Below are 17,396 nucleotides of genomic sequence, written 5' to 3' on the forward strand. Positions count from 1 at the left end.
ATAATAATAATATGAAAAGGGAAGGGGTGATGTTTTGTTTTGTTTTACTTTTGTTTTGGAGGCTGGAAGGATTGTCTCAGGTCAATACGTAGCTTGCTTTCTTCAGATGGTTTCCCAGTTGTCTCGGGAAAAGCCCCATCACCTAGCAACCCACTGGCTGCTCACCTGTTTGCCTCTCTCACTGAGCAATAATTTGTCACTTTTTGTATGTGGGAGGGAATACTGACTAAGTAATTGTGAAAGATAGCAAAAGTGATCAGGAGTTTATGGAATGATGCTTGGACAACAGAGTTGTGTTAGGACAGTAAAGCACAGCAAAGACTGTAACCAGCGAGGGAGGAACATCTTTCACAAAGGGGCCTATATCAGGCTTGCTCAGCTTCTCTCTCAGCAGAACTTCGGGGGTTCCCGACTTTCCTTGTTTCAGCCATACGCAGAGCCTCTGGAAAAATAACCCTCCTGTGGGAAATAAAGAGGGACAGAATACAGATTAAGTAGATACAGAGAAAAGGTATTACTCTGACAAACATATTTCCTGATTTTAGATCATGAAATGGCCCTTGTTCTGTTCAGACAACTTCTTAGTTCATGGTTTGGCATGAGCGCTAGAAAATATATGGATATTCCCATTTTTCTCAATGTTATTCATAATTTGTTATGATTCACACAGTCAAATGCCTTTGCATCATCAATAAAACACAACTAAACGTAAATAAAAGAGGGACCAGTCCCTGAAAAATAGGCTGCTAATTTGGAGAAAACATAAACCAAAAGGTGCTTGCCGAAGGGTTACAGAGAGTGCAAAGTGTGGGCAAGTTTAGGACCAGAAAATCAGTTAAAGACTGTGGAACTCTAGAGGGCAAAAGAGAGGAAAATCAAAGAACAGATAGTCCACTTCAACATGTTTAAGGCTTACTAAGATCAGTCTAATGCATGGGAAGCAACTCAGTAAGCCCTAGAAATAGCCAAACCGTGGGTCCCTGTGAGCACACTGATGCCAGCACTGCCACGTTATCCGGACGTTAAAAGACTTACTGAAGAAGACCTTGCACTTCACGGCTCAGCCTTCGTGTTCTATTCAAATTCTCCATGGAGAGTAGGAACCAAGAAGGACATATGTTTACTCAGTGATCAAGATTTATGACTGTTTCCTTAAGAGAAAAAGACAGATGACAACTGACCTGTGGTGGTGCTGGTGGTGGTGGTGGGTACCGCCAAGTTAGAACCAACCCATAGCTGACCCTCTGGAGGGTTTGGAGAGGCAGTTAATGGTAGAGGAGGAGATTGCCCATCTTATTTTAAACTTCCTCCAAGTCTATATTGGTCATTTTTAAGTTTCTCAGATAAATATTTCTATGTGATATTTCTCTTGTATTTTAATGAAGAAATTGTTTTTACAGATGCTTTAATTTTGCATACAGCGTTTAGTTTTCCATATATCCTCTCTCCTTCATTTCCAGTTTCCCCTGTTATTAAAAGCTTATACTAGTGCAGAATTTTTTTTACAGTTGATATATCAGTATTCACATAGAGCTGTTATTCATTTAAGTCCATAGTTTACGGTGGAGTTGCTTCTTATTAAGTTCTGTGGGTTTTGAGAAATGCGTAGTACCATTGCAATACCATCCAGAGTACTTTCGCTATCCAAAAAGTCTTCTGTACTATATTCCATCTGGAGTTTAGTCTACATGAAGATTTTCCTTTTGCTTCTCAGCAGCATGAATAATGACCGACACAGCACAGGAAGGTTTTAAAAAAATGTTTAATGGATGGATGGATGGAAGGAAGGATGGATGGAAGGATGGATGGATGGATGGATGGATGGATGGATGGAAGGAAGGAAGGAAGGATGGAAGGATGGATGCATGGATGGAAGGATGGATGGAAGGATGGATGGATGGATGATACAGTATGTGCTCTGAGGTTTTGTTTTACTTCAATGGTATATAGTTAAATAGAAAAGGAAAGGGATGATGGATGGATGGATGGATGGATGGATGGATGGATGGATGGATGGATGGATGAATTATGTGTCATGCAGTGTGTAGTTCTCTTTTACTTCAGAGAGTAAACGGAAGAGGACACTCTGTCCACCATTCTTTCATGCTGGTTATGCTTCCTGATGTTCTTGCTATATAATAAAAACTTTTTCTATGATTCTCAAAATCAGAAGGTCATGAGACACCCATCAGGATCTCTGAGGACTAGAAAGAGAATGGTATTTAAACAAGTATTTTAATAAGCAATCATCCATTTTTCTCACCTATTTTAGAAGCCATTTATTGTCATTTAGCTATTGATTCACTGAATTAATGAATTTGATACACTGAATTTGCTTAACATGGATTTGTTTAACAACCCACTTCTTACCAAGTACTATTGGCATTTGGATATTCTGTCCTTTCCCATTTACTCTTTTTACCTCCCTGTTAAACTTTTTGGTCATAAAACTAGCCTATCCTGGAAGAAGTGCGACCTGGTTGTTCCTTAAAGGAAAGGCTGGTGACAGTTCACTTCATGCAGTTTGGACCAGTTGTCAGGAGGGGCCAGACCTTGGGAAATATATCATGCTGGGAAAGGTGGTGGGCCAGAGAAAGAGGGGATGACTCTCAACAAGATGCATTGACACAGTAACAAGCAGCTGGAGCCTATCAGAGCTACTCAGGATGGAGTACGATAGGGCAGTATTCAGGTCTGTAGTTAATAGGGTCACAGTGAGTCATAGTCGACTCAATGCATCTAACAACCACAGTGAAGAAAGAACAATTTAAATAATTGTAGACACTATGATGTTGTTGTGTTGTTGTTATGTGCTGTCGAGTTGTCTGCGACTCATAGTGACCATATGTACAACAACCCTAAACCCTGCTCTCTTACCAATCTCATTGTCTCTGACACACCCAACCCCATTACCCCAGTGACGAAATCAGTCCAACTCATTGACAGTCTTCCTCTTCTGTGCTGTCCTTCTACAGTCCCAAGCATGATGTCCCTCTCCAGGGACTGGTCCCTCTTTGCAACATGTCCAAAGTATGTCAAACGAAGCTTCAGAATCCTTGCCTCCAAGGAGCAGCCTGGCTTCACCCTCTCCAAGACAAACTTTGTTCTCCTAGCAGTCCATATTATAGTTAATTCTCTTCTCCAGCACCAAAGCTCAAAAGCATCAACTCTCCTTCTATCATCCCTAGTCATTGTCCAGCTTTCTGATGCATAGCAAGTAATTGCAAAGACCATGGCCTGTATCAGGCGCACCTACATCTCCAGACTGACATCATTGCTCCTCAGTATCTTGGAGTGGTTTCTGACAGCAGACTTTCCCAATGCAATTCGTCTTTTAATTTCCTGGCTGCTGGTACCAAGAGTATTGATTGTAGAGCCAAGCAAACCGAAGCTGTCAACAGTCTCAACCTCTTCACCACCTATCATGATGCTGCCAATAGACCCAGTGATGAGAATCTTTGTTTTCTTGATGTTGAGTTTCAATCAGTATTGAAGGCTGCAATCCTTTACCTTCTGCAGCAAGCACTTCAGGTCCTCTTCCGTTTCAGCAAGCAGGGTTGTGTCATCTGCATAAGGCAATCCTGATGCCATACTGCTCCTCATAGAATCCAGCCTCCTGAATAACCTATGCTGTATATAGATTGACCCATGAACCTGGAGAGAGGAGGAAAGGCACCAAAGCGTCGAGGACTCTCCTTCATAGGGTCACTATGAGTCGCCTGTGACTCGACGGCACTTAACAACAACAACAACATATAGATTGAAAAGATAGGGAGATAGGACACATCCTTGACACACACCCTTCCAAATTTTGAACCATGCCTGTGACTTAAAAGAGAGAGTGCTCTATTCTTTAGATGAAGTGGAAGAGACACACTTGACAAAGTTGCAAATGATAAGAATTGCTCCCAAAGAAGAAAATGCTTGAGAGGAATCTTGAAGGATAAGACTAGCACAGGTAGATAAGGCAAGAAAAAGAGCCCGTGGCCCTGCAGTCAGCTGTGCCCCCAGCGCTCCCAGCTACCCCATGGCCTTGCTGTATGTGGGAGACCCACACCTCAACGTGACTGAGGCGATGCTGTACGAGAAGTTCAGCCTGGCTGGCCCATCCTCTCCATCCACATCTGATGGGACATGATAACTCACTGCCTTTGGGCTACGCGTATGTGAACTTCCAGCAGATGGAGGACACAGAGCAGGCTTTGGACACCATGAATTTTGATGTTATAAAGGGCAAGCCAATGTACATCATGTGATCTCAGCGTGAGCCATCAGTTTGTAAAAGTGGAGTGGGCAACATATTCATTAAAAACTTGGATAAATCCATTGATAATAAAGCACCGCATGATACATTTTCAACATTTGGTAATATCCTCTCATGTAAGGTGGTTAGTAATGAAAAGAGTTCCAGGGGCTTTGGGTTTGTGCAATTTTTTTTCAACTTTTCATGAGTTTATTGGCCACTTGTATATTTTCTTAAAAAATTATTTATGAATAGAGAAATGCATCAAACACAAAGTATATAAACAAAACACACTCTATACGACTTTTGGATGCAAAGCAATATAAAAAAGGTAAAATTTTAAAAATACCTGGTTAAATCCTTTAACCGTTTAAGACCCTGTTCTTTTTCTCTTTTTTTATTTGTGAATATTTGATAAGCAGTTGAAAGAGCTATTGGGAAAAAAATTGTTGAGTGTTTCTAAATGATTGTCAAGTATTTGTTGGACAACTTAAGTTTCATCAAGAACAAGAAGCAGAACTTGGAGCTAGGGCAAAAGAGTTTACCAATGTTTACATCAAGAATTTTGGGAAAGACTTAGATGGCGAGCACCTTAAAGATCTCTTTGGCAAGTATGGACCTGCCTTAAGTGTGAAAGTAATGACTGATGGAAGTGGGAAGTCCAGAAGTTTTGGATTTGTAAGCATCAAAGTTCATGAAGATACACAGAAAGCCGTCCATGAGATGAAAGGAAAGGAGCCCAGTGGAAAACAAATTTATGTTGGTTGAGCGTCGAAAAAAGTGGAATGACAGATGGAACTTAAGCACAGATTTGAAAAGATGAAGCAGGATAGGATCAACAGACACCCGGGCGTTAACTTATATGTAAAAAATCTTTGTGGTGGTCTTGATGACAAACGTCTCCACAAATGGTTTCTCATTTTGGTACAATCACTAGCACAAAGCTTAGAATGGAGGGTGGTCTAAGCAAAAGATTTGGTTTTGTATGTTTCTCCTCCCCAGAGGAAGCCACAGAAGCAGTTACAGAAATGAATGGTAGACTTGTAGCCACGAAACCATTGTATGTGGCTTTAGCTCAGTGCAAAGAAGAGCACCAGGCTTAACTCCCTAACCGGTATACGAAAGAATGGTGAGTGTCCAAGCTGTCCCAGCCCCGTGATGTAACCCTGCCAGCCAGCACCTCCTTCAGGTTATTTCCTGGCGGCCATCCCAGAGACTCAGAACCAGGCTGCATACTATCCTCTTAGCCAGATTGCTCCAGTAAGACCGAGCCCTTGCTAGACTGGTCAGGGTGCCAGACCTCATCTGTTCCAAAAGATTCCCAGAGCTCTCTGCGCACCTGCTCCCAGAACATCATTTAGTACCACAAGACCAGCTTCTTCATAGATTCCACATGTTATGTCAGCACAACATGCTGCTAACACATCAGCACAGACTACAGGTTGCTATCCTGTAGCGGCTGCTGCAGCTGCAGCTACTCCTGCTGTCCACGCCATCCCCCAGGATAAATACACTGCTGGAGTTCACAACCCTCAACAGCATCTTCAATGCACAGCCACAAGTCACCATGCAGCAGTCCGCTGTTCATGTACAAGGTCAAGAGCCCTTGAGTCCTTCCCTGTTGGCATCTGCGCTCAAGCAAATGTTGGATGAAAGGCTGTTTCCCCTTATTCAAGCTATGCACCCTACTCTTGCTGGTAAACTACTAGCATGTTGTTGGAGACTGATAATTGAGAAATTCTTCATGTGTTTGAGTCTTCAGAATCTGTTGGCTCTAAAGGTTGATGAAGCTGTAGCCGTACAAGCCCACCACAGTATTCCTAGTTTTCCAACTGCTTAACATTATCATGGACCATAAAAGAAACTTATGTTTCACTAAACAAAAAGAAATAAACATCAAAAACCTTACATATTAGGGAGGGGAGGAACCTGCAAAATATAAAATAAAAATTTTTTAAAGGTAACTTTGAACCCATTTGAAACAAGCTTGGAGTGGCATCCACTGCCATAAACAGCTTCCCTCCGGAAACCCTATGAACCTGGAGAAAGGATGAAAGTCACGCCCGCGAGTGTTGAGGACTTTCATTCATAGGGTTGCTATGAATCGCCTACGACTCGACAGCACTTAACAACACAGAGAGAGACCAGTTGGCCTAGTGGACCAAAAAAGATGCTACCAAGCCAAAGGTAGATGATTCTAATCTGTGGCTCTAAGGCCCGTTTTTAATTGTTTTTGGTCAGTCTTCTAGGTTGTATAGCCCTGGTGTGGATACTTGCTAGACAAAGGTAATTTGTGGTCGCTGTGAAGCTGAACACTGCAACACTGATGTGTCAAATGTGAAAATGGTTACCCATGGTGGACAGTGTTTGGTGGCGCTCCCCAGTTAAAACAAGCTTGGAAGCAGGAGTGGCATCCACTTCTGTAATAGCTTGCCTCCGGAAACCCTATGAACCTGGAGAAAGGATGAAAGTCACGCACACAAGTGTTGAGGACTTTTGTTCATAGGGTCGCTATGAGTCACCTATGACTCGATGGCACTTAACAACAACAACAACAACTTTGAACCTTACGTACTAAGGAAATGCCATGACTCGCACACAACGCTAATTACTTACTCATTTAAAAATAAAATAGGAAAATCACAGTAAAATATAAAACCAAATTAATGTTTCACAGACTCTGGAAAAAATAATTTTCGGCAGAGTAAAAAATGTAAAGCATTCCTTCTTTTAATTTTGTAATTCTTTACTGTGGAAAAACTCAGGAAATCACTTCTGTTTTAAATGGCAGAAATGATAACTGAGCAAGGAAACATAATTTGGATTATAAATTCTTGCTTTGGTATAAATTCCTTAAAACTGAAGAAGGAAAAAAAAAGAGAAAGATTCCAAGAAGAGAGAACAATGTCTGTGTAAAAGATATGACATGGGGTAGAGTATCAGAGGAACCACGAGCATCTTTCCTGTGAATTGATCTAGGGTGTGAGAAGGACTCTTATATAGACAGTGCTATTGCATTGGGAAAGTCTGCTGTCAGAGACCTCGCCAAAGTACGGAAGAGCAACAGTGTCAGTCTGGAGACTAAGGTGTGCCTGATCCAGGCCATGGTCTTTGCAATTACTTGCTATGCATCAGAGAGCCATACAATAATTAGGGATGATAGAAGGAGAGTTGAAGATGCCTTTGAGCCGTGGTGCTGGAGAAGAGTATTAAATATGCCATAGACTGCTAGGAGAACAAACGAGTTTGTCCTGGAGAGGGTGAAGCCAGGCTGCTCCTTGGAGGAAAGGATTCTGAAGCTTCATCTGACATACTTTGGACGTGTTGCAAAGAGGGACCAGTCCCTGGAGAGGGATGTCATGCTTAGGAGGGTGGAGGGACAGTGCAAGAGAGGAAGACTCTCAATGAGTTGGATTGATTCCATCACTGGGGTAATGGGGATAGGTGTGTCAGAGACAATAAGATAGGCAAGGGTTGGAGCAGGATTCAGTACTGTTGTACATAGGGTCACTATGATTTGCAGGCTACTCAACGGCACATAACAACAACAACTTTGAGAAAAGTAAGTGCTAGAGGATCATTGGAATTTGTGGTTCCAAGACAAGGCAGACTAAGGAGAAAACAGCAGGACAGTTTAAACAAAGTAAACCTAATAGGCCTCCATGAGACCAAGGGACAGGTCCCGAAGTTCTAGCATGTAAATGGGAGATGAATAAACAAATTAGTGTCCAAAATGCTGTGGGCAGTGGGGATTTCTTTTGCTTTGAAAATTGCCGTGCCACATGGACAGCCCTTTTAATGAAAGTATAGAAGTAAAACCAAGTAATGCCGACTGTCAAGTTGGAAATGCTTGTGTGGTACAATCAGTAGGGAAAACAATTCCCTCAGGATGCTTTGAGGATACTATTAGTGAGTTTGAAGTAATCAGATGTCGTTGACTAATGAGCTCTGGAAGTTATAAAATGATATGCAAGCTTTCCAAAGGCAGCTCAGGGCCCCATGTGACTTGTTAATTTGCAGAATACACTACTGTATTTGTCTAGAAATATACAAAAGAATGGATTACTTAAGTTTGTGTAAGGGAGTGTGGTTGCTGTAGGAGGGAAAAAGGAAATAAAATTAAACATTCGATTGGAAAATATCCTTAGAAATGCTTTGTCTTCTGGATAAAATTCAGGTACCTTTGTTAGCTTAATTCTTCTACCATTCCAGGTATCTGCTATGGATACACTAAGCTACTTTTAATTCCTCAGTTCCCTCTGCTCCCTTCACTAGCCTCTTTACTCTGCTCGCTGCCTGCCTAGAAAACTCTTACCATGGTTTATTTTATTCAGGTTTCATCAGAGAAATCATTTCTTCCAGAAAACCTCCTTTAATTTCTAGCCACCACTTCCAATTCAGGGTGAGATGCCTTTTATGATGCCTTTATAATATTGTCTTTTTCTTCCCATGACTCTTAAATGATGGTACCATTCATTTTCAGCCTTTTCACCTAGACTATAAACTCCTTGAAAGATCTATTTTTAATTCCCTAATAAATGCCAGGTAATGATTTGTCAAATGAAAATGCAAATGAATAGAAAGAAATGAAAATAGGTGCAGGAGGTGAGTGAAAGATAAAGATGATAGGAAGTTAGCTCGCTGCTTGCTCACCTCAGATCACATTCAGGACCTCACCTCCTGCCACGTGTTCCATCTCCATTGGCCCTATTTCAATAAGAGGCATCAGTATTTTTCCAGCTGAAGAAACTAGAGTTTGGAATTCATTCTCAATAAGTCCTTCAAACCTCCTCCTCATCTAATATCTCTCCAAATGCTAGCGATTTTACATCTGGAGTGTCTCCTGAATCCAACAACTTTTCTTTGCTGTTGGCACCATTGACTCACTTCTAGACCTCGGTAATAGTTCAACATATCTCTCTGGTTCTGCCCTTGCCCACCTCCAATCTGTTCTCTTTGGAGCTCAAAGAATGATGTTTTCAAAATCTCCATCTGAGTGGGAGGCATAGCACTCCCAGCCCTCAAAATCTACTGCACAGCGGTAGTAACCAAAATAACATGGTGCTGGTACAATGACAGACTCATAGACCAATGGAACAGAGTTGAGAATCCAGAAATGGACCCACCTATTTATGGTTAACTGATATTCGACAAGGAAATCAAACCTATCAAATGGAGAAATGACAAACTCTTCAACAAATGGTTCTGGCAAAACTGGATTGCCACCTGCAAAAAGCTGAAATAGGATCCACATCTCACACCATACACAAAAATCACCTCAAGGTGGATCAGAGACCTGGGAATAAAGCCCAAAACCATAAAGTTCATCAGAGATAAACTGGGATCAAGCTTAGATGGTCTAGTCTATTGTATTAGGAGTCTGCCTTGTACAGCCAGTAATGAAAAACTGTGGAGAGGATAAAATTGATGAATGGGACCTTCTAAAGATTTAAATCCCTGTGAGCATCAGAAACTTTTTCCAGCAGAGTGAAAAGAAAACCTACAGACAGGGAACAAACATTTGTCAATACCATTTCAGACAAGGGTCTCATATCAAAAGTTTACAGAATCCTACAGGGCATCCAGAAGAAAAAGACTGGTAACACAATTACAAAATGGGCAAAAGACATGGAAAGAATGTTCACCAAGGAAGATATTCAAATAGCCAACACACACATTAAGAAATGTTCAAAATCATTGGCCATAAGAGAGTTGCAAATCAAAACCCCATGAGGTACTGTTTCACTCCAGTAGCAGTGGCAAAGTTTAACAGGGCAGCAAGTAATGTTGAAGAGGATGTGCTGAAATAGGAACACTTTTACATTGTTGGTGGGATTGTACAATGGTACAGCCACTCTGGAAGGCAATTCAGCACTTCCTCAGAGAGCTGAACATAGAAATTCCATATGAACCAGCTATTCCACTACTTGGAATATACCCCAAAAAATGAGAACCAAGGCATAAACAGAGACTTGTACACCAATGTTCATAGTAGCATTTTTCACCATTGTAAGAACATGGAAACAGCTCAAATGTACAACCACAATCGAATGGACTGAGAAATCATGATACATTCACATGATGGAATACTACACAGCACACAGGAGCAATGATTTTTATTATTATTATTATTATTATTATTGCCTAACTTGGGAGGGACTGAAGAGTATCATGCTGAGTAAACTAGCTCAGTCCCATGAGGACAAATACTGTATAAGACCATTATTGTAAAAATAGATAACAAGTAAAATGTGTATTAGGATCTAAGGGAGGATGAAGGAAGCAGAGGGATGGGAATGGGTGTAGGGTGATAATCATGGAGTTGCACGGTTTGATGGGTTGAGGGAGGGTGGGTTGCAAAGGGGGGAGATCCAGTGTGAGGGGCGATGTATACAAACTTTGTTGGTAAACCAGTGTAAAAAATAAAAAAAATAGCAAGAAATTAAAACAAAAAAGTCTCCATCTGAAAACCTTAGAGCAGTGCTAAAATTACTGATACTACCTTTAAGGTCTCAAATGGTCACACCACGCTTTAACTTCTCCCAGCCTTGTCTCTATCCCTGCCTCCCCTCACTTCTTATTGTTCTTAGGTACCATTGAGTCGACTCCAACTCATAATGACCCCATGAACAACAGATCTGAACATTTCCCTGTCCTGTGCCGTCCTCATTATCTCTGATATGTTTGAGGCCATTGTTATGGCACTGTGTTAACCTTATTGAGGGTCTTCCTCTCTTTCTCTGACCCTCCACCAGCAGGATGTCTTTTTCTAAGGATTGGCCCCTTCTGAAAACATGCTCAAAGTATGTGAGTAGAAGTTTCATTATCCTTGCCTCTAAGGAGCACTCTGATTGTACTACCTTCAACACAGATTGTTTGTTCTTTGGGCAGTCCATGAGATATTCAGTAGTCTTCTCCAGCACCACAGCTCAAAGGCATCCGTTCTTCTTTTATTCCACCTTATCTATTGTCCAACTTTCAGATGTATAAGGTAACAGTTGAAAAGACCATGGCTTGGATAAGTCATACTTTAGTATTTAAACTGACATCCTTGTTCTTGTACTCGGGAGAGATCCTTGACAGCAGAGTTTCCTATGAGGCGTGTCTTTGGATTTCTTGCTACTACTTGTTACAGCTTCTTAATTCTTTTGAATTGACTGCATCTCTGGGAATTCACATACACTTTGTCTTCTTTGGAAATCTCTTTCCATTCCATTTTCTATTTCATTTAGTCATATTACTCACAGACTGTCCTTCAGAATTTGTACCCAAACCCCATCCTTCCAAAGGTCAAGTCTTTGCTATATCTGTTCTGGCTGCACGTTTCTTGTATCAGCATACATCATTTCATCGTACTTCACTTATTGGCATTCACGAGTGATGCTTTTATATATATATATATAATTTGAAGGTTGATGGAAACCCTATGTCAAGTGTGTGCTTCTTTGTGTCACATGTTAATCATCTCTCAATATTTCAGACATTTTCATGATACTGTTGCACACTTAACAAACTATATATTGTATAAAGGGAACTCTGGTGGCCTACTGGGTAAGTAAGAAGTTGCACTGCAAAGCAGAGGACAGGCAGTTTGAATCCACCAGCTAGCTTCTCCATGTGATTCTCCTCCCATGTGATTTAAGACCTCTTAAAACCCATTAGAGGAGTAAGCTGTGAGTCAGTTCCAACTCAGCACCACATAGCATCATATTGTAAATGTAACTTCGATGTTCACTGGGAAATAGAAAGTGTCTGTGGTCCATTTTTTGCTCTGCTGCCATAATCTAGAACCAAAGGCACAATATCTTCACTGTGTGCTTGTATAATATTTGAAGTTGTTAAATTACTTGTGCATTGTTTTGTTAATGTTCCTCCTACCAGGTAAACAGGGCGCTCTGTGGAGGCATAAACCCTGTCTGTTTTCACTCACCTTTGTATCTCCAACACCTAGCACGATGCCTCCTAGGCAGTCAGCACTCAGTACATGTCACCTTAATGAATGGAGTGGATAAAAGTAATAAAGAACTCAGGATGATCCAATCATAAATCTTTGTGGCTTGAACTCCATTATGCAAAAAAAAAAAGTAGAGTTGGTAACTGACTTAAAAGCAAATAGCCTGGCATTTTGTTTGAACAATATCTTTGTTGTAGAAACAAGGAAAGTAAACCTATAAGCAATGATCTCTGCAAGTCAATGTACATTGTCCTTTGGCTATTTTATACATTTATCACCAGAACTTAAAAATGCTTACTTTGTGTCAACACTAGTCTAAGAACCTTTTTTTAATGCTCCTAACAATATTAAGAATGAATGATGTTGTTCTTGTTAGGTGTGATCAATTAGAGTACAAATCATAGTGACCTATGAACAGATCTGAACCCTGTCCTATCCTGTGCCATCATCACAATCTCTAACACACTTGAGCCCATTGCTGCAGTCACTGTGCCAGTCCACCTGGTTGAAGATCTTCCTCTCTTTTACCATCCCTCCACCTTCCTAAGCATAATGTCCCTCTCCAAGGGGTAGCCTCTCCTAGCAACATGCCCCAAGTATGTTTGTTTGTTTTGTTTTTATTACACGAGTATATTTACAAAGTTTGAATACATTGTTTTTCATAGAAGTTCCTTCTCATTTCTCTCACCTCCCTGTCCATCAAATTGTGTAACCCTATGATTATCTCCCACCCCCACCCACTCCACAGCCTCATCCCTCTGCTTCCCCCCTCACCCCTTGCTGCTTGGATCCTCATACTCATTCTACAATAATGGCTTCATACAGTATTTGTCCTTATGGGACTGAGTTAGTTCACTCAGCATAATGCTCTCCAATCCCTCCCAAGTTAGAGCTGTTGAGTGGATTGTGACTCTGATCCAGTAAGACAGAACAGAACCACCTCATGGAGCTTCCATAGCTATGACCTTTACAAAAGCAGATTGCCACATGCTTCTCCTGTGAAGAACCTTGGTGAGTCAAACTTACTTCTTTTGATGAGCAACTGACCATTTATCCACTGCCCATGAGAGCTCCTGGTTTACCATGCAGTGCTGTATTTGTTTCACATCACTGTCTAATGTTGGTCACACCAGGAGTACCAAACTCAAACCAGTTGCTTTCAAGTCAGTTCTAACTCATAGTGACCCTATAGGACAGAGTTGTTGCTGCAGTTACTTGTTGTCAAATCAGAACTGATAAATAAATAACTGTAAATTACACAGGAGGAGATTGCTCAGCTTTTTTTCTTGTAGTGACTGCTGAATTTGAACTGTATGTCTTTAGATTGGCAGCACAACCCACAATACAACTTCTTATTCCCTAGGTCACCAGAGCTCCCTTATAGACCAGAGTAAAACTGCCTATTACACTTCCATGGCTGTGGAATTCAGATCATGGCCTGAACCAGATGTATCTTAGTCCTCAAACTAACATCATTGCTCCTCAGTAACTTGGAGATATTCCTAACCATAGATTTTCCCAGTGCAATATGTCTCCTGATTTCTTGGCTGCTGGTACCAAAGGTGTGAATTGTGTATCCAAGTAAGAGGAAATTGTTGACACTTTCAAGCTTTTCTCCATCCACCATGACGTTGCCTATAGATCCAGTGGTAAGAATCTCTGTTTTCTTGACAATGACTATGCAATCCACACTGAAGGCTGCATTCCTTGATCTTCTGCAACAACTGCTTCAAGTCCTCCTCACTTTCAGTAAGCAAGTTTGTGTCATCTGCAAAACTCAGGTGTTAATGAGTCTCCGTCTGATCCTGATGCCACTTTGTTCTTCATAGAGTCCAGATTCTTGAAGAATTTGCTCAGCATACGTATTGAATAGGTATGGAGAAAGAATACAACCCTGACCCAGTCCTTTCTTAAGTTTGAACACTGTAGTGGTTTAAACCTTGCTCTGTTCACACAACAGCTTCCTTGTCTAGGTGTAGGCTTCACGTAAGCACAATTAAGTGCTCTGGGATTCCTGTTCTTCTCAATGTTAGCAACAATGTGTTGTGATCCACATAGTCAAATGCCTTTGCATAGTAAATAAAGCACAAATAGACGTTCTTCTGATATTCTTTACTTTCAACTAGGATCCATCTGGCATCAGCAATGGTAGCCCTCGTGCCACAACCTCTTCTAAATCCTTCTCGAATTTGCAGCATTTCTCGATCTATGTACTATTCTGGCCATTTTTTAATCATCTTCAGCAATATTTTGTTTGCATATGATATTAATGATACCATTGGATTGTTTCTACATTCAGTTGGATCACCTTTCTTGGCAATGGGAACAAAAATGGACCTTTTCTAATACATTAACCAGACAGCATCCTCCAAATTTCTTGGCATAGACTGGTTAGCACATCCAAGGCTTAATCTGTTAATTAAAACAAGTCAGTTGATATCCTGTCAATTCCTTGGGCCTTACTTTTTTCCCAGTGCCTTCAATGCAACTCCCAATTCCCCCTTCATTACCATTGGTTTCTGCTCATATGATGCTTTCTGAAATTTTTGTTTTGTTTTTTAAATTTTATTTCTATTTTTTTTAATTCATTTTAATGAATGTTTACAGAGATTTTGTATTTCCATACATTCATTGTTGCATTTTTCTCCCTGACAGCCCCTCCCCTTAGTTAGCACTTCTCTTTGAAAAGTAAAAGAAAAATTATTTCATTGGTATAGAATTACCCCCATCCCAGCCTTGAGTACACTCCACTATCAGTCAATTAGTTTTGGTACAGTGATGCTGCGTATTCTTCCATCTTCTTTTGATGCTTTATGGGTCCTTCAATATAGTGCTCATAGCATCTTTCAGTATTGCAACTTGAGACTTAAGTTTGTTTTTCAGTTCTCTCAGCTTGAGAAATACAAAGCTAGTTCTGTCCTTCTTATTCTCCAATTTGAGCTTTCTGCACATTCCATTATAATACTTGGCTTTGTCTTTATAATCTTCTATTCAGCTCTTTTACTTCAGCATATTTTCCATGATTTTTTGTCTTCTCAATACTCAAGTGCAGTTTTTAGAGTCTCTTCCAACATCCATTTTGATTTTCTTTCTCCTCTGTCTTTGTAAAAATCTTTTGCTTTCTTTATGGATGATATCCTTGCTGTCATCCCACAACTGATCCAGTCTTCAATCATTGGTCTTTATTGTCTCAAAACTATTCTTTTTTCTTAATCCATTTTTTATTGAGATTTTACTTGCTATGCATCAGAGAACTGGACAATGACTAAGGATGACAGAGGAAGAATTGATACCTTTGAGTTGTGGTACTGGAGAAGAGTCTTGAACATACTATGGACCACCAAGAAAACAAAGATGTCTGTCTTGGAGAGGGTAAAACCAAGTTTCTTCTTGGAAGTTAGGATTTTGAAGCTCCATTTCACATAGTTGGGTGTATGGTCAGGAGGGACTGATCATTGCAAAAAGATATCATGCTCAGAAAGGTGGAGGGACAGAGCAGGAGAAGACAACCCTGGGTGAGATGGATTGATATAATAACTAAGGCAATGGGGGTAGGTGTGTCAGAGTCAGTGAGACTGGCTCAGGACAGGGTAGGCTTCAGAGCTGTCGTATGTAGTCACTATGAGTCATAGGCAATTCAGTGACACATAACAGCAACAATATTGTGATATTAACAAAAGTTTACAGAAAAGTTGGATTTTTATTCATTCATTGTTGCACATTTTTCTCTACCCCCAGTTCACTTTTAAAAAAAAAAATACATGTTCATTCAGTGTTGCATAATTTCCTCCTATGTATATCTTATTCTGAATTGTTGTCATACAGATAATGTCTGATCATATATTCCTTTAAAACTGTTCTTACTTTCTTCTGTTTCAATGCAGTGTTCATTATTTATCTCCTTTTTCCTTAGTTTGCCCCAATCCCCATGTCAGTCCTGTTTTAAAACAGTGGTGTTATACAATATTTGTCCTCAAACCTACTCTTCAGTGGTGTTACACAGTATTTGTCCTCAAACCTACTCTTAAGATGATCTTAAAATTCAGTTTGTTTAGATTCAAGATTATATCTTGGTTCTCAAAAACTTATTTTCATTTCTTCGATCTCAATTTGAACTTGAATCAGGGTTATCTGTTTGGTCTTTCAGTTTAAGTAACAATCAGGTATAAGCTGTTTATTTGATCATTTTTATTTTTATTAATAATCACTTGTGGACTGGAAATTTCTTGTTTAAACCAGTTAGGTCCTTGTGGGAGGGACTTTGTGATGAAAAGTCGGTTGAGGCCTTTGGCCTGTTGCCCTCAGGCCTGGTGTCAAGACTGATTTACTATTAGAATTACAAACCAAATTGGCAGTTTGTTGTGCTTGGGGAGAACATTGTTTTAATTGGTACAGCACTTGTCTGTCAATTTGCTATACTGAGATAACTTGTAGGTTCTGATACTAAAAGCTATGCCACTGGTGTGTCAAATGCCATGAGGGTTACCTATGGGGGGCAGGTTTGGTAGAGTTCCCAGATTAAGACAGACTAAGAAACAAGATTGGCCATTCACTTTTTAAAAATAAAAGCCTCTTAAAAGTCTATGACCAGTAAAAGAACACAGTTATAGTAGTATAGTAGTAGAGCCTAGATTGGATGTTAGCTGAAAAGAGGAAAAATAATGACAAACATTGTTTAATAATTGGGACAAGGAATGTACATAGCTTGAACAGTGGAAAACTGGAAATTACAAAAAAAAAAAAGAAATTTAACACATGAACATTGACACACTAGCTATTAGTGAGATGAGATGAGATGAGATGAGATGAGATGAGATGAGATGAGATGAGATGGACCAGCTTTGGCCACTTTGAGTCAGTTAATCATAAGGTATGCTATGCTGGGAATGAAAAATAGAAGAATGGTGTTGCATTAATAGTCAAAAAGTCAGTTTCAAGTTCTATCCTGAAATATAATCTTGTGAGTGATAAGATATTATGCATACACACACAAGGAAGACCCATTAATATAACTATTATTCAAATATATGCTCCGATATCTTGAGCAAGAAATTGAGAATTTTCACCAAATCTTGCAGTCTTAAATTGACTGAACATGCAATCAAGATGCACTAAAGATAATTGGTGACTGGAATGCAAAAGTTGGAAACAGTGAAAGTGAAAAATGCATGTTGTTGTTATGTGCCGTCGAGTCGTTTC

The 17,396-nt window shown here is 40.1% G+C and overlaps 1 protein-coding gene and 1 pseudogene across 4 annotated transcripts in view; both read left to right on the plus strand.

The window, feature by feature from the left end:
• Positions 1-6,083, plus strand: part of LOC102863650 — a 6,652-nt pseudogene extending 569 nt beyond the window's left edge.
• Positions 1-17,396, plus strand: part of ANO4 (anoctamin 4) — a 678,878-nt gene that overhangs the window by 488,738 nt on the left and 172,744 nt on the right. The window lies entirely within an intron of this gene.

This window comes from Elephantulus edwardii, unplaced genomic scaffold (assembly GCF_000299155.1).
Source record: "Elephantulus edwardii isolate Elephantulus edwardi_28Jun2011 unplaced genomic scaffold, EleEdw1.0 scaffold00068, whole genome shotgun sequence".
NCBI classification, from domain to species: Eukaryota; Metazoa; Chordata; class Mammalia; order Macroscelidea; family Macroscelididae; genus Elephantulus; species Elephantulus edwardii.